The following is an 18,139-nucleotide window of genomic DNA, read 5'->3' as shown; positions in this document are numbered from 1 at the left end:
CACCATCTACATGTGCGCAGCAATTGCTGTGCAGTAGATTAATGTGAAGCACAGTTTGCTATTACCAATGGATACAGGTACTATCCAATGGTGCTTTACATTAATGCACCTGAACACACATGTAGATGCTAACACAGGAGCAAATTGCTCCTGCTCATCCCATGCAGTATGGAGCCACAACTGCTGCTGAGTTTATCCCTGAGTTCTTGGAGGGGTGGGCGAGGAGCTGCCCCCAGCTCCAGGGGCAGCCCCAAGCAGTGGGGAGCTCAGAGCTGGGTGGGCAGGGCAGGGCAGTGACAGCCCAGTGTCCTGGACTGGCAATGGGGAGCTGTGGCCCCTGCTCCATGCCTCTGTGGGGCTTGGCCTCATGGTGCCCTGGGTGCCTTGGAGCATTGCAGCAGGGGAAGGTGGTGTTAGGTAGGGAGTGGGTTGCAGGTGACCAGTGCAAATCAGGGCAAAGTTTGCCTGACTTTCCTTGCTTGAGCCCCAGGAACCGGACAGCCACAGCTGGCAGAGGGCTGCCTCTGGCCAGCTGTTTCCTCCCACTCTGCACCTCCTAGGTAGTGAGGGGTCCCTGGCAGAGGGTGTGTCCCATGGCTGGGAGAGAAGGGAGGGGCGGTAGGGAAGGCAAGAGGATCCTGGGGAGGCATGGCTAATTAAGGAGAGCGCAGCTCCTGAAAGGCTGAGGCAGGGGATGCATCCCCATGCAATAGAGCTGGCTTTGTGGAGATGCACCCCATGCAATGGAGCCACCTGGGGTGAGGGGCACAGGCCAGCGGGGTTCACCCTGCTTTTCCCCACAGCTAGACACACCCTAACCCATGTGCAGCATAGCAGCAGCCCACACCTGTGGAGCACACATCTTCGGGCAGCTCTATCTGCAGGATAAAGTGGGATGTGCACCCCCCAGCCTGCATCTCTCCCAGGTGGCTCCATTGCATAGGGATGCATCCCCCCAAGGCGGCTCCATTGCATGGGGTACATCCCCCCCCAAAGCTGGCTTTTGCATGGGGATGCGTTTCCTGCCCAACCCTGTCTGGAGCCAGGATCACCTTCACTAGCTGCACTTCACCTGGGATCCTCTTGCCTTCCCCCCCTCCCCTCCCTCCTCATCCAGCTACAGGACAAGCTGTACCCCCCATTAGGGACCCCTAGCCCCCTGGGGAGCAGAATGGAGGAAACAGCTGACCAGAGGCAAAGGCAGACCCTGACAGCTGAGGCTGCCCGGCTCCTAGGGATCAAGCAAGGAAAGCCAGGCGAATTTCACTCTCCCTTTGCACTGGCCACCTGCAACCCACTCTCCCCCTAACACCTCCTTTAAAAATGTTCCTACCTGTGTTCAAGCATTTTCCAAACTGGTAAAATACATTAATTCTGGATAAACTAAGTCTATGGGTACCCACAGTAATTTACTACAGGCATGCTTATTTCAAGGTCAGTGTTTTCAAATTTGCTCCTCACTTCCATGTGCTCAGGGAGAGCAGAGTCTGACAGTAAGGTGGGGAAGAGCCTGATGGGGGAAGAAGTTGGGTGGGGACGAGGGCAAGGGAGCCACCCCAGATCTATTTTTCTTGCTGTAGCAGTGGGGGGAGGGAAATTCAAGGCAAACCTCCAATAATTACATTCTACACCTGAAAACTACAACAATTTTAATAAATTTTCTATATATAGAACCTAATTATTGGGGGGGGTCATCTTATAGTCAATGTCTTCCTATATTTGAGTAAATATTTCTTCACTGTGTGGGAAACCCTACTGATTCCAAGGTGCTACCTAACATATACAAACATAGTGGCACCTGGATCATAATCGGTATCTCTACATGTATGATTAATGCACATGAATAAACTCCAGAGCTTATTGCTCCTGACTTTATTTGTCATAGCATGTGGAGCCCAGTCAGAGCAGCCCTGTGCTGGCAGGCTGACCTGCTCAGACCAGGCTCCATGTGCTGTGGAGCAGCCGACTGGGGCTTCAGCATAGGGGTTGCCTGCCAGCTAGCCCCACACTGAAGCACCCTGTGCCCCAGCCAGCCGGGGCAACATCTATATGTGTGCTGCTGCACATGAAAAAAACTCTGGAGCAGGGTAGGGCTTTTATTTAAAAGTCCTACCCTGCTGCAGAGTTTATTAGTTTTGTGTGCCCTAATAGGGGTACACATGTAGATGCTATGACATTAATTAAGCAACCGCACAGGAAATCTCCTGCGTCTTTGCACCCAATGAATAGTAATTGAATGGTATGAGTACACAGTTGAAACTCCTGTCTGAAGATGGACAAATATTTCTAGGGGTTTGGGTATGCATTTTTGAACCTGTGTTTTTCCACTGCTCCATGGCATTGGCTTCTAATCAACTTATAGCTGGAGTTCAAGGTATTGACTTTAATTTGTAAAACATGAAATGGTTTTGGCCCAGGTCACCTGATGGATCACTTTCTCCCTAGAAACTAAAATAATAGAGATGAATAATAATATGCTGCCAGAGTTGAAATCAGCCTGAGCTCCTTTAATAGAAATGGAAAAGTTCTGCTGGCAGGTCTGCTCTGTAGGAAGGATTCTGAGGAAGGGTTCTGAGTTTTGAAACTTGTTCCCCATTTGGTCTGAGTGCCTAGTAATGTTAAACTTCTGGGCATGCTGCACAGCTCCTCACTTTTCTAGGGTTGTTCAGGCAGGGTTGCACTGAAGAAAATCTATTTATGATTTCTTCTATGTTATTATTTGTAATATGAGTCATCACTCAGGATGGGCCTCTGTAATTACAGCTCAGAAATTGAAAGAAAAGAATACATATAAAAGAATCAGGGCCTTGTTACACACTGATTTTAGGCAGCTCAGGAAGCTTTTAACCCCTGGATTGTCAATACATTAAGACATGTATACTTGTTTTAAGCACCCTTAGGCATCTTAAAGTTATGCCACTCTGGAGCAGGTTTATCTCTGAGCCATGTTACCCAGCTCATGTTCCACAAATGTGTGGCCATTCCCCAGAGATAAGCTGCCAAAGTTTGAGTCCTCTAGCATCCCAGGATGCAGTGTCCCCTCCCTACACACTTCTCTGCTGTGTGGACAACTCCCATCTGTACCTCCTGGGACTCGGAGCAGGGGGGCGGCAAAGGCACCAGTCGCAGGGCTCAAGTGCCTATATACTAATGCTAGGAGCATGGGGAACAAGCAGGATGAACTAGCGCTCCTGCTTGCACTAAACACCTATGACTTAGTGGGGCTAACAGAAACCTGGTGGGATTTGTCCCACGACTGGGCGGTACATATTGAGGGCTATAGATTGTACAGAAAGGACAGGTCAGGGAAGAAAGGGGGGGGGGGGTTGCACTTTATGTCAGTGAGCAATATACATCAACCCTCATCAAGACAGAATCCAAGGTTGAGGAAGTAGAAGGATTGTGGGTTAGGTTACATGGGGGGCAAGGAGAAAGGGATTTGGTGGTAGGGGTCTGCTACAGACCCCCACATCAAGGGGAAGAAATAGATGCGGGGCTCCTGAGGCAACTCTTGGAGACCATAAAAGCTAAAGAGGCGGTAGTCATGGGGGACCTAAACTACCCGGACATCTGCTGGGAGACGCAGACAGCAAGGTCCCATCGCTCACGCAGGTTCCTAACCTGTGTACAGGACCTCCACCTGACACAGGAGGTGCATGGTCCCACTAGGGGGAATGCCATACTGGATCTGGTTTTGGCAACAGGGGATGACATGGTAGGGGACCTCCAGATCGGTAGCCATTTGGGGGACAGTGATCACTTAATAATAGAATTCAACATAAGACGGCGAGTGGGTAAGGTAACTAGTAGGGTGAAAGTGCTAGACTTTAGGAAAGCTGATCTCAATGAACTCAGGCGATTAGTCAAGAACGCACTGCAGAGTAGGAGTTTTGAAGGGATGGGAGCCCAAGAAGGGTGGCTGTGCCTTAAGGAAACGATCCTTCAGGCACAAAGCAAGACGATCCCCGAGTGAGGCAAAAGAGGGAAAGAGGCCAGGAGGCTTCCATGGCTGACCAGAGAAATCCAGGGCAGCCTAAGGGCCAAAAGGGGAGCACATAAAAAGTGGAAACAAGGTGAGATCACTAAAGATGAATATACCTCCTCTGCTCGTGCTTGTAGGGAGGCAGTTAGGCGGGCCAAAGCTACCATGGAGCTGAGGATGGCAACCCAAGTAAAAGACAATAAGAAATTGTTTTTTTAGATATATAGGGAGTAAAAGGAAGGCCCAGGGAGGAATAGGACCCCTGCTAAATGGGCAGAAACAATTGGTGACAGACAGGGGGGACAAGGCTGAACTCCTCAACGAGTTCTTTGCCTCAGTGTTCCTAAGTGAGGGACACGACAAGTCTCTCACTGGGGTTGTAGAGAGACAGCAGCAGGGCACCAGACTTCCATGCGTAGATCCTGAGATGGTGCAGAGTCACTTGGAAGAACTGGATGCCTTTAAGTCGGCAGGCCCGGATGAGCTCCATCCGAGGGTGCTGAAGGCACTGGCTGACGACATTGCAGAGCCACTGGCGGGAATATTCGAACGCTCGTGGCGCACGGGCCAAGTCCCGGAGGACTGGAAAAGGGCTAATGTGGTCCCCATTTTCAAAAAGGGGAGGAAGGAGGACCCGGGCAACTATAGGCCAGTCAGTCTCACCTCCATCCTTGGTAAAGTCTTTGAAAAAATTATCAAGGCTCACATTTGTGAGAGCCCGGCAGGGCAAATTATGCTGAGGGGAAACCAGCACAGGTTTGTGGCGGGCAGATCGTGCCTGACCAATCTAGTCTCTTTCTATGACCAGGTTACAAAACACCTGGACACAGGAGGAGGGGTGGATGTTGTATACTTAGACTTCAGGAAGGCCTTCGATATGGTATCCCACCCCATACTGGTGAACAAGTTAAGAGGCTGTGATGTGGATGACTACACAGTCCGGTGGGTGGCGAATTGGCTAGAGGGCCGCACCCAGAGAGTTGTGGTGGATGGGTTGGTCTTGACCTGGAAGAGTGTGGGCAGTGGGGTCCCGCAGGGCTCGGTCCTTGGACTGATACTCTTTAATGTCTTCATCAGTGACTTGGACAAGGGAGTGAAATGTACTCTGTCCAAGTTTGCAGATGACACAAAGCTATGGGGAGATGTGGACACGCCGGAGGGCAGGGAACAGCTGCAGGCAGACCTGGATAGGTTGGACAAGTGGGCAGAAAACAACAGGATGCAGTTCAACAAGGAGAAATGCAAAGTGCTGCACCTAGGGAGGAAAAATGTCCAGCACACCTACAGCCTAGGGAATGACCTGCTGGGTGGCACAGAGGTGGAAAGGGTTCTTGGAGTCCTAGTGGACTCCAAGATGAACATGAGTCGGCAGTGTGACGAAGCCATCAAAAAAGCCAATGGCACTTTATCGTGCATCAGCAGATGCATGACGAATAGGTCCAAGGAGGTGATACTATCCCTCTATTGGGCGCTGGTCAGACCGCAGTTGGAGTACTGCGTGCAATTCTGGGCGCCACACTTCAAGAGGGATGCGGATAACCTGGAGAGGGTCCAGAGAAGGGCCACTCGTATGGTCAAGGGCCTGCAGACCAAGCCCTATGAGGAGAGACTAGAGAAACTAGACCTTTTCAGCCTCCGCAAGAGAAGGTTGAGAGGCGACCTTGTGGCTGCCTATAAGTTCATCACGGGGGCACAGAAGGGAATTGGTGAGGATTTATTCACCAAGGCGCCCCCGGGGGTTACAAGAAATAATGGCCACAAGCTAGTAGACAGCAGATTTAGATTGGACATTAGGAAAAACTTCTTCACAGTTCGAGTGGCCAAGGTCTGGAACGGGCTCCCAAGGGAGGTGGTGCTCTCCCCTACCCTGGGGGTCTTCAAGAAGAGGTTAGATGAGTATCTAGCTGCGGTCATCTAGACCCAGCACTCTTTCCTGCTTATGCAGGGGGTCGGACTCGATGATCTATTGAGGTCCCTTCTGACCCTAACATCTATGAATCTTCTAGTCAGGCCCTTGCTCACAAGCCTCTAGTGGCAAGTCACAGCTGTGCAGGTCAGGGACTGTCAGAGAAGGTTTTTAGCCTGAAAGGGTAAGGACCTTGTTACCTGTTACACTGGGAGCCGTGCAAACGTTGAGCAGTGTCAATGCTAGCTCGAGTTTGGAGCTGTCATATATTCAAACCTGCAGGGACCTGAAGAACTGAAAGGTAAAAATCCAGATCCCACCCCCCTTTCTGAACTTCCCCACCTCCACCCCCATCCTCTGGGGCTGCACCCTCCCACCTCCTGCTTGCTTGTGGCTGCCTGCTGTCTGTCCCAGGGGAGCAGTCAGGAAAGGTTAACCTGCCTGCCTGGCCACTGCCCCCACTGCTGGGTTGCTGCTTTTCTCTGGCCTGAGCCTACCCAGAAAACAGCAGTGGTGGTGGTGGCCAGGCAGGCTGATTAACCCTTCCCTGCCTGCTATCCCAGGACAGACAATGTAGGCAGCCACAAATAAGTGTGGGGGGGAGTACCCACTTTGAACACCTTCAAGAGACATTTGGATGTTTATCTTGCTGGGATCCTATGATCCCTGCTGATTTCCTGCCCCTGGGGCAGGGGGCTGGACTCAATGATCTTCCAAGGTCCCTTCCAGCCCTAATGTCTATGAAATCTATGAGGTAATCCTGCCCTGGAGTGGTGCAACTTGGAGCCACCTAGCAAGTGCTTAAAACTAGTTTTAGGTATTAATGTGCGGACAGTCCAGGTGCTAAAAACACCAGGAGCTGCCCAAAATTACCATGTCATATGGCCCAAAGTTTTCTAAACTCAGACTCACACTAACACCGATTAGCATTTGATTAGTTTAAAGCGCAATGTGTAACAAGGCCTTTGGTACCCGTGAGCAGCCTGCCTGAAGGTTTCTGAAAAAGTTATGCTGTCACAGTTCAGGCCATAGGGCAGTGGGAACCAGCCTGGTTGGCAGTTATGCCACAAATTAGCCCTGCATCCTCCCTGAGTGCCACTCTAGTCCCCTTCTGCTTGATGTGCTGCTCTGCTTTCTACTGTCCTGTCCCCTATCAGCCATGTGCCACATGCAGAGGTTGCCAGTGCCACTTGTGGCATGGGTGCCACAGGTTTTCCACCCCTGGCATAGGAGATCCGGGCCCCAGAAAAGCAGCACAAGATTTGTGGAGATTGCACAGTGTACGTGTGGTAAGCCAACCTGCCAGATTGCAGTTATTCACATTTCATTGATACGTGTACAGTGGTAGGATTACTGAGAGCTTATGCTTGGGTATTTGCTGTCTTACTAGCTGGAGCCAGGTTGTGGAAGTGTTCTTTGCTCACCAGCACATTTAATCAAAGCTCTTTCATCTTCACATTCATCTTGGAAGGAATTCTCTTTTCCTTTTCTGAGTCTAACTGGCAGTTCTCTAGCCATGTATGTGGCACTTTTGCCAGTAACACAGTTTATGATTCTGTTTCCCCTGCAACTGTAGATGTGTAAACAAACATATAGACAAAGCATGCATGGTAGGCCACCATATCGGCTGGGCAGCTGTGTGGTTACTCATCTATTCTGGGTGTGTCCCTGCATCCAAGTCACAAAAACATAGCTAGCCAGAGACTGATGGCTAGTGGACAAGGGTGGAGGAGAAAGGCAGCTCTCACATTGTAACCCAGATAGCTGTTATTAAAGCACATGTTCAGGAAGCAGGAAAATCAAACTGCAGACCCCGCTGCTGAGAGGGAGGCTTGAAAGTGCATTTCTCTGATTTCTCAGCATAGTTCTCTAACCACCACACCACAAATTAGGCATTAGCTAGCTCTTCTTTTGAAGCTGCTCCCCTGGGCAGTCAAAAGAGGGAGATATATCGGGCCAGAGAGAAGAGCTTAGTGAGATGGACATGTTAGTCTGGGTACAGACCTAGACCCTTGCTCCTCATGAGACAGAAGCTTCTCCAGTGCAGTGCTCCCCATCATTTTATCCCATTACTACTAAATGTAAAAGGCAGTGGTTCAGCTTCAAAAGGAATGCTGAAAAGAGAATTGGATAGTGCCTGTGCTGTAACATGGTAATTTGATCATTGTACTAGGAAGTCAGAAATGAGTGCTTGAACTTCCAGTGAGAGAGAAGACCTTAGAACCAATATCTTGAGCTTCCTGGGTAAGTATCTTAGTTATGGGTCTTAAACGTGGGAGTATTGGCCTCCCCCAGGCTTTTTCTGAGACTTACACTCAGATGTGTGCATATAGCCTACTGTGTATACTCAGTCTGCATGCATTCACTTACATGTTCATAAAGCAGAGATAGCAGAATGGTGAACCCTAAGTGGCAAAAACTATACTTCTGCAGCTACAGAACTGACATTTAATGTCCAAAGGGAAATAGAATTCTGTTCCTTGCTGTTGTTTGCTCCAGCCAGGCAAGCTGTGGATACAGTGCTGGGGTAAGGCTTTTTTATGATCACAACTGTTCTGTTATTGCAGGATGCTGGTCAAGAATCTGGAAAATGGGTAGATAGTGGCTTTATCTTTCCTTCAGAAGGTGATGATAGTGGTAGTAGTGAGAATGCCTGAGAAGTATAAGCCACTGATGATTGTTATTATAACTATGCATTTGCTATGTGTAGACCAGTGCTTCTGGGGCAAAATAAGCAGTACAGATTAGTGGGATTACATTATCATGAGGACCCAAGATGACCAGGAATGAATATTGAATTCTGTGTGAGGAAGCAGAGTTGTGCCTGGAGCTGTGTAACAGGGGTGTAGGTTGTAGCTGTGTTGGTCTAAGGACATAGGCAGACAAGGTTCGTTGGGTGAATCTGGTATCTTTTATTAGACCAACCCAAATGGTTGGCGAATATTTATTAAGCAAGCTTTCGAGTTCAAAAACCCTTCATCAAGCTAAGGAAGTTTCAGCAGTTGGTGTGTGCTCTTCCTGGATGGAATGAAAAGTAAAGAAGCCAACGGCTGGGCTGGTATGCATACAAGACAGATAGTCAGTGAAAATGTAGATTGAGGAGTCAATGGGTGAGAGACAGGCGGGGGGAAGAGAGAGAGAGAAAGAGAGAGAAGGGGGATGAAAGTGGAGAGATACCTGGGGAGTCAGATGTCAGGCAGGTTATAATGTGTCATAAATCCAATGTCTATATTTAGTCCATGATTTTTAGTATCCAGGAGGTTGATGAAGTGGAGTTCATAGGCTCGTCTCTGGGAAGTGTTTTGTAAGTTTCCTTTGAGGATCAGGACTGAGAGATTGGAGAGAGAGTGGTTTTCTTGTGAGAAGTGTGCCCCCACAGGTAATTGGGTATTTCTGTCTTTGATAGATTTCCGGTGTGTGTTCATTCTGGTGCGCAGATCATTCCCAGATGATGGGAACAGCTATGGGCACTAAAATGGCCCCACAGTATGCTAACCTTTTTATAAGCCACCTGGAAGAAGACTTCCTCAAAGACTGCACCATCAAACCCTTCCTATACTTAAGATATATTGATGACATCTTCATCATTTGGACTGAAAACCTACAATCTCTGATTGAGTTCGATCAGAAATTCAACAATCACCATCCCTCCATCCAACTTTCTCTAGAATACTCCAGCACCCGCATCTCCTTTTTAGACATGATGATCAGTATCCAGAATGATAAAATACAGACCACGTTATACAAGAAACCCACAGATGAACATACATATCTGCACAGAAGCAGCAATCACCCTAAACACACCAAAAAAGCTGTGATATATAGCCAAGCCCTCAGATACCACCGCATTTGCACTGAAGAGAACACCCGGGATTGCCACCTCGCCAATCTTAAAAAGGCTTTCACCCAGCAAGGACACTCCTCCAGAGAGAGAGATCGCACGTTTGAAAGAGCCACCCGGATACCATGTGAAGAACTGCTGCAGTACAGAAGAAAACCCCCCACAAATCGCACACCGCTGGTTATGACCTATCACCCCTCCCTTGAACCTGGACGGAAAATCCTCAAACAATTGCAACCCATACTAGAAAGAGACCCTATTCTTAAAAAGATCTTCCCAGAGCCACCCATCCTGGCCTTCAAACAAGCACCGAACCTCGCCAACCTCATCACCAGAAGCAAACTTCCTCAAGCCCAGAACACACCAAAAGGATCCAGACCGTGCCATGACAAGAAATGCAAAACCTGCCAACACATCTCCACCACCCCCGCAATTACTGCACCCCACAACAGAACCATCAGCGTTCCTGGATCTTACAGCTGCACCTCCAGAAATGTAATATACTTCATCCAATGCACCAAATGCCCTGATGGAAAATACATAGGAGAGACCAAGCAACAACTGCGCACCAGAATGAACGCACACCGGAAATCTATCAAAGACAGAAATACCCAGGTACCTGTGGGGGCACGTTTCTCACAAGAAAACCACTCTCTCTCCAATCTCTCAGTCCTGATCCTCAAAGGAAACTTACACAACACTAACCAGAGATAAGCCTATGAACTCCACTTCATCAACCTCCTGGATACTAAAAATCATGGACTAAATATAGACATTGGATTTATGACACATTTATAACCTGCCTGGCAACTGACTCCCCAGGTATCTCTCCACTTTCATCCCCCTTCTCTCTCTCTCTCCCCCCCCCCCGCCTGTCTCTCACCCACTGACTCTTCAATCTACATTTTCACTGACTATCTCTCTTGTATGCATACCAGCCCAGCCGCCAGCTTCTTTACTTTTCATTCCGTCCAGGAAGAGCACACACCAACTGCTGAAACTTCCTTAGCCTGATGAAGGGTTTTTGAACTCAAAAGCTTGCTTAATAACTATTCGCCAGCCATTTGGGTTGGTCTAATAAAAGATACCAGATTCACCCAAGGAACCTTGTCTGGAGCTATGTAAAGAGTTTACCTTAACCTTCCAGCACCAGGATACACAAATGGCAGTGGCCATACCAATCCAGAAGAACATAAATAGTGCCTTCCAGCAGCTAGCTATCCTAGACTGCTATAGGGCCATGCTGAACCAATCTGGTTAAGTCAATTGTTGGTACTTTAGTAATAGGGTCCTGTAAGACACTTCACTGTTGAGTGGTGAGCATAACCAGTGTCTCAAAAATAATACCTGGCTTTCAGAGGCTGGGCTCTCCATTATGTTTGCAAAAGTCATTAATGGTGCTCATTGCCTCTAGTTTGCCCATCAAAAGTGTCACAGCTGCAAAGGATACAGCTAAATTATTATGCAAGCTTTGATCAACCACAAAGGCAGGTTCGTGAACACAAAAAGTGAGATGTAAAGCTCATGATGCCAAGGTTCTGAAGATATTTGGGGTTTATCTCTGTAGACAAGCAGCAGAGACCATATTTCTCTCAAATGACACAATTATCAATGATGGTGGTTTTTTCCACTGTTATTTGAAGGGGCCCTGCTTAGGCTCTCCTGCCATAGCTCATAAAATTGTACCTCAGTCTAAAAGGACCTGTCAAAAGGAGTTTTAATTGCACTCTTAGCAGCCGTAGGATGATGATAAGAGTATGCATTTGGCAGGCTTATGGCAGGATGGTGCTGCCTACAGCACTGTTTGGTTGATAGCATAGCCAATAATGTTCATACTATTGGGGTATTCTGCATCCTGTATAACATCTGCAAAGCTAAATGTGAACTGTTTTGGTTGGAGTGGACTCAAGATACTGCTGTTTTGTAGACCTAATATAGGCAGCCAGAAAGTACACCTGTCATCACTGGGATGGGGCCAAAACAAGCAAGGGAAATCAGCAATGTCTTGTTTACCCACAACTTTTCATTACAAGGTGATGTAGTAGTAGGGGTGTAATACTCTGAAGTGCTGTAGTACACATAGCATTTACTTGCTCATGAATGCATGTGACTATTGCATTTTTAGGGGGGTTTTGTGGGCGAAACACTATTTTTGCTACCACTTACTTGGGTATAATTGCATTTTATTGTTACAGTTTGCTTAGTTACCTGGGAACTGAGCCAATTTTGCTGCTACTTATTTTTATATGAGCATTGCATTTTATTCACAAATGCTTATTCACTTTTATTGCGGTCAAACAATGTAAATGCAGTACCAAATACATGGATTTCTATTTTATATATTCATTAAAGAATTTGTATACAACTTTATAGTACTGAAGTGCATACATGCCAATATAGACATAGTACAACAAGAACAGTTTACTAATGGAAAGATTATTTGAATAGTTCTTTATTAAGGATAAAGAAGTATTAAAATAACAAACAAGAACAAACCTTTATATAGTGCAACCACTGATCTCACTGGTATTTACACTGAATGATGGGTGAGGTCCCAAATGACTGGAAAAGGGCAAGTACAGTTTCCATCTTTAAAAAAAGGAAGAAGGAAGGTCTGGGGAATTAAAGATCATTGAGTCTGACCCCAAGAATTGGAAAGATCTTGGAGCAGGTCCTCAAGGAATCTATGTTGAAACACCCAGAGGAGAACAAAGTTATCAGGAACATCTAGCATGGAGTAACCAAGAACAAGCCATACCTCACCAACAAGATCTCCTTCTATGATAAGGTTACAGGCTCAGGGGGAGGGGGGGGAGCAGTGGATGATTGATTATACCTTGATTTTAGCAAGGCTTTTCACACTGTCTCCCATGCCAGTCTCATTAATTAACTCAGTAAATTACAGGCTAGACAAAAAGTACAGTAAGATGATCCACCTTACAGAATGAGTAGTCATCAAAGGCTCAACATCTTCATTAATAATTTGGACAATGGTATTGAGTGCATGCTTAGCAAATTTGTGGATGTCTGCAAATCCATCTAACTTCATGTAAATCCAGAGGGTAAGGCTAAGATCCAGAATGACCTGAGTAGACTGGAGAAGTGGTCCGCAATCAATCATGAAATTCAAGAAGGACAAGTGCAAAGTCCTGCACTTGAGACAAAATAATTGTATGTACATACACAGACTGGGAAAATGACTGGCTAGGCTGCAGAACTACAGAGAAGGACCTGGGTTTACAGGAGACCATAACCTGAATATGGGCCAACAGTGTGCTTGTAACCACCCTTGAGCTGTGGCCCTTGCAGAGAGGGACTTGGCTTGCTCTCCCAACCACCTGGGAGCCTGTGATCTCACCTGCCACACCTTGTTCTTCAAATGGTTACAGGCCCTCAGAAAGCTGAGGAACAGGGTGCCTAATATTGGCTTGCCCACACTGTAGCCTTCCTGGTTCTGACTTGCCAACAGAGCCTACCTGCTTGTGGCTTCTCACTTACTCACCGGTGTTTCATTTGCAGAGCTTCTGCCTCTAGGCTGCTTCCTCTCTTGCTGCTTAGCCCTAGTAGCCATGCCTCTTACAATCCAAGAAGGAGGTATGGCCTTCCTCTGGGCTGGCAACCTTAAAGTTACAGGACCCTCTTTATACGTAATAGAGGTAGGGGTCCCTATTACAGTGCTCTTGTTGCAAAAAAAGACAACATCATCTGGGGTTTTATTTAACAGGAGTGTCTCTTGAATATTAAGGGAAATGACTCTTCTGTTCTTTTTGGCATTGGTGAGGCCTTACCTGGAGTTCTATGTCCAGTTTTGGGCCCTATGTTTCATGAAAGATGTGGACAGATTGAAAAGAGTCTAGCAGAGAGCAATACAAATAATTGGAGGCCTGGGAAACACGACTTGTTGAAAGGCTGAAAGAACTAGGGTTATTTAGTTTGGAGAAGAGAAGCCTGAAGGTCAATTTGATAACTGTCTTCTAATACCTGAAGGGCAATTAGAAAGAGGATGGAGATTAGACAATTCTCTGTAGCTGTAGGGGACAGGAATAGGAGCAATGGCCTCAAGCTGCAGCAGAGGAACTTTAGGTTGGGACTAGGAGGAACTTTCTGACTGTGAGGGTGGTCAAGCATTTTAAAAGAGAAGTTATGGATTCTCAATCCCTGGAAATTTTCAAGAGCAGGTTAGACAGACACTTATCTGGGACAGTTTAGTCAGGAACAACCCTGCCTTGAGCAGGGAACTGGACTAGATGACCTTAAGAGGTCCCTTCCAGCCTTACTTTCCTTTGATCCTGTGTGCCTTTTCTAGAACATATTGTAAGTTGTTTGCAGCTTTAAATGCATGGACTTTAGCTAGATATATTGAGTGGTACTTTGACTATCTGACTCCAGAGTTCTCCAATGGCTGCATTGTTTGCTCATGTAACATGATAAAGACCAGTGTTGTTGCTAGACTAAGGGTTGGAGCTAGGGCTACTATCTGACTAGCTAGGAGCAGCAAATGTGACCAGCCTCTTCAGTAGGCCTTCCTGTTGAGCTCTGTCCTACTCCCTCAATCTCTAATCATGGCTGAGAAACTGAGTGACCCCTCTCTCACTTTCCACCTTCCTCTCCCTCTTTCAGTTCCACTTCTTCCCTGCCTGGTATTCCAGTTCGTCATCCAACTTTCCCAAAATGTCCCTCAGCATTTTCTTTCACCCACGCCGGATGCAACCTCTCTTGCCATAGAGGTGGAAGGTCCTGCCAAGGAAATGAAAGAGCATGTTAGTTTTCTGACCATGGAAGCAAAGAAAAAAATTCTCCCCTTTTCATAATGCATCATGGCAAGGCAGCAGGTGGATGCTGTTATCATCTTGGAATTCTTTTATTCGGTCTTTGTTTCCTGGTCTGTTTAGGACCTACTAGCCACATCACCAACCCCCAAAAACCATGACAGTAAGGACTTAATCTTAAATTTATTTTTAAAGAATTAAAATGCAAGACCCCCCATAACATATGATGTATCCCAGTAAGCACCTTATTAACGGTAATGGTTATAATACTATTTTAGACCTGACAAGCACTGAAGATATAAACCTGTTAGAGAAGGCAGGGAGGCAAAAGGAGTGGGGGGACCTTTCCAGGCCAAAGGTGGAGAACCATCCATCTATGCAATGGAGATTTCTCAATGGCTGACTATATTGTATCTATTAGTGGAGCAGCAAGGACGCTTTGGTTGATATCTTTTATTGGACCAACTGCATATGGTTGAAGTAAAGTTAGACAAGCTTTCAAATGCAAGACATTCTTCATCAGGTCTGAGGAAGGAAGCAAGCACAGCAAATGTTAAGAACCAAGAGTAGAGCTGTGAACTTGGAGTGGGGAGGGAAATTCCCCGGGGCAGCAGACAAACAGAAAAGAAGTTAGAACTTTGCCCTGTCTAGGAATCTCACCAACTGGCTAGAATTCTGCTACGTGAAAAATTTTGGAGCATCTTGAGTCAGGAGTGGATTTATGTTCCCTCTCAAAACATGATACTGAAATAGGCTGGAGAGATTTGCAATGTGACCAACCTTCTCAAGTTCTCTTCCCTCCCACCCCCACACACACTCCAGCATGACTACCACACCAAGAACAGACAGCAGCCCAGTGAAACAAATACCAACATCCTCATTGAACCTTTCCACCTACTATAGTCGGTGGGAATTATACACCAGACTGAGTCAGACTGCCGCAGGGACTGCCAACCACAGTGCTTTCTTCCAGCATGGACACCACACTGAACAGTACGTGACAAAACATGCACTTATTCTTTCTTAGCCTGTAATCTTGACCCTTTTTTTCTAACAATAAGTGTATATTTAGTAAACTTGAATTGCTAGTTGCTAGTTTAATTTTTTTTCTCTGTTTGGAATCCATACTGGTTCCCATATTGGTGGGGGAAGGGTATGGTAAGTGGGGCGGGGAATGAAGTGGCTTCTTCCCTTAATAGAAACTAAATCTAATCCCATGAATACAGTATCAGCCATAACAACCACTGTATTGGTAGAGCCTGGATATTCCTCCAATTTATGCTGCAATTTGAAAATGCAATAAAGATGGCAGACGTCAGTTAGCTGGCTCCAGTTTCAGCTCCTGCTACAGTGCTGTTTCTTCTTCTGCCTGTTCCCTGGGCCCATTGCAAAATAATTTATCAGAATACTGGACTAGGAATTCCCCTAGCCCATCCTGCCCCATGACAGTTCCAACATGATATGTTTAGTTCTGGGGCCTGCTTCTGTGACTCTGGCTCACTTCTGGGTTTTCACCTGTTTTGACACGTGTCATCCACAGAGGAGGTCATTCGATCATGGGTGCTCTACTTTGGACAGTCACAAGCACCTGGATTTGCTGGACTTTCTATTCCCATCCTTTATCTTATAGAAAGCAGACTAGCAGTGCTTGATCATATTGTCATGGTACTGGGAGAGACCTCAAGGATTATCTAGTCCAACCCCCTGCAGAGATGTATAGTGCAGTATTTCTAAACCATGCCAGAAAAATGCCTATCTAACAACTTCTTGAAAACCTCCAGTGAAGGAGATTCCACATCTTCCCTAGGCAGCTTGTTCCACTGTTCTGCTGTTTTTAGGACGGTTTTCTGAAATTTAATTTAAGTCAGTTTTGCTGCAATTTAATCTTATTGCCTTACGTCTTGCCCTGCATGGCCAGGGAGAACAGTTGTTCTCCTTCTTTTTTATGGCTGCCTTTCAGATATTTGAAAATTTGGTATCATGTCTCCTTCCAACTACCATTCAGTGTCCTTTTCTCCAAACTAAATGTACCTTATTCTCTTATCCTTTCCTCATACCGATCACATTTCAAAACCTTTATCATCTTTGTTATTCATTTCAAGATATTCTTCACTTTAACTCCTTAAAATTGGAGCCCAAAATTGTATTCAGTATTCCAGTTGAGGCCTAACCAACACGAAGTAGAATGGTACTGTCACTTTCCATGTCTTCATATAATTCTTTTGTTAATGCAGCCCAAAATTGCTTCTTTTTTATTTTTTTTTTATTTTTTTTTTTTATTTTTTTTGCAGTGGCATAACTTCAGTGACTCAGCTTGAGATTGTGATTCACTATATACCCCAGTTCCTTGTTGCCAGTGCCACTGCCCAGCCAGTTATGCCCTTCCTTTTGTATTTGTGTATTTGGTTTATAGCAGTCTACATAATGTGTTTTGTTGAATTTCATTTTGTTGTCTGTAGCCAGTATGTTTTTCAGTATGTCAAGATCCCTACCTTCTGGAGTGCTGGCAAGCCCTCCCAGTTTCATGTCCTCAGGAAACTTGATCTATAAACCCTCAACCCCCACATCTGAGTCACCATTAAAAACATTAAACAGCATTGGTCCCAGAACAGACCTCTGTGGAACTTCACTTGAAACCTCTTGCCATTCTGACATCAATCTATTTAGTCACTATTAGCTTGTAGTTATTCAACCAGCTCTGCATTCACCTAGTATTAATTCTGTCTAGCCCATTTTTTTCTGGTTTACTTATGAGAATGGCACATGGAACTGTGACAAAAGCTGTACTGAAGTCCAGGTGTATAATGTTCACTGGCGCCTTCTCATTCACCAAACTAATTCTCCTACCGAAGAAGCAAATCTGTGTCGACTGCCAGTGATTGCTCACTCTTCCTCCAGATATTTACAAATCAAGTGTTTTATAATTTGCTATAGTAATTTCCTGGGTACTGAAGTCAGGCTGATTGGTGTATAATTTCCCAGTCCTTTTCCCTCCTACTTTTTTAGATGGGCACTATTTTAATCCTTTTTCCAGTCCTCTGGGAATTGTTATGCAAGAATTCGCAAATCTTATTGCCAGTGGCTTTAAGGTTTCTTCAGCTGGTTTCTTCCAGGACTGAGAGTGGATTTCATCAGTCTCTGCCAACTTAAATTCATTCAAATTTGACAAAAAATCTCTCTGATGCTCTTTACTTATCATGATCTGCAGCCCTTTGTCTTTTTTTAATACATAATAACTTTCTTAGCTGTCTGGTCACTGCTTGTATTTTTGTGAATACTAGGGCCAAGCAGTCATTAAGCAGCTTTGCCTTCTTTGCATCTCCTGCTAATAACTTGCTTTCACCATTGAGTAGTGGGCCCATTGTTTCCCTGTTTGGCAGGAATACACACGCATTTATTGCTCCTGCTTGCCTGCTTTGCAGTGTGAGGGTATTAAGGTTAGTAAAAATTTTCAATGCATCTCTATAATTTTTTGTTTCCCTTTGACTGTATATACTAGTATTTGAGCTAACTATTTTGTCTGACAGACTTATAGAACCCCTTGTTGTTTTTAACATCCTTGCTAACTATATTTCATTTTTAAATCCACTTTTTCCATTCCCAGTACTGTATAGTGGTCCAGTCAATGCCTTTCTCCAGCA

At 45.9% G+C, this 18,139-nt stretch overlaps 1 protein-coding gene and 1 long non-coding RNA gene across 6 annotated transcripts in view; one reads left to right on the top strand and one right to left on the bottom strand.

The window, feature by feature from the left end:
- The window catches only part of KIF6 (kinesin family member 6), a 436,353-nt gene that overhangs the window by 325,015 nt on the left and 93,199 nt on the right, over positions 1–18,139 (top strand). The window lies entirely within an intron of this gene.
- Positions 12,164–18,139, bottom strand: part of LOC132244718 (uncharacterized) — a 45,164-nt gene continuing 39,188 nt past the window's right edge. For all 3 annotated transcript variants that reach the window (XR_009456459.1, XR_009456456.1, XR_009456458.1), the window contains one exon: positions 12,164–14,466. This is a non-coding gene — a long non-coding RNA (uncharacterized LOC132244718). The remainder of the gene's footprint in view (positions 14,467–18,139) is intronic.

This window comes from Alligator mississippiensis, chromosome 1 (assembly GCF_030867095.1).
Source record: "Alligator mississippiensis isolate rAllMis1 chromosome 1, rAllMis1, whole genome shotgun sequence".
In the NCBI taxonomy this organism is placed as follows: domain Eukaryota; kingdom Metazoa; phylum Chordata; order Crocodylia; family Alligatoridae; genus Alligator; species Alligator mississippiensis.
Note: the sequence above shows the minus strand (reverse complement) of the source record. Positions and strands in the feature narration are given on the sequence as shown.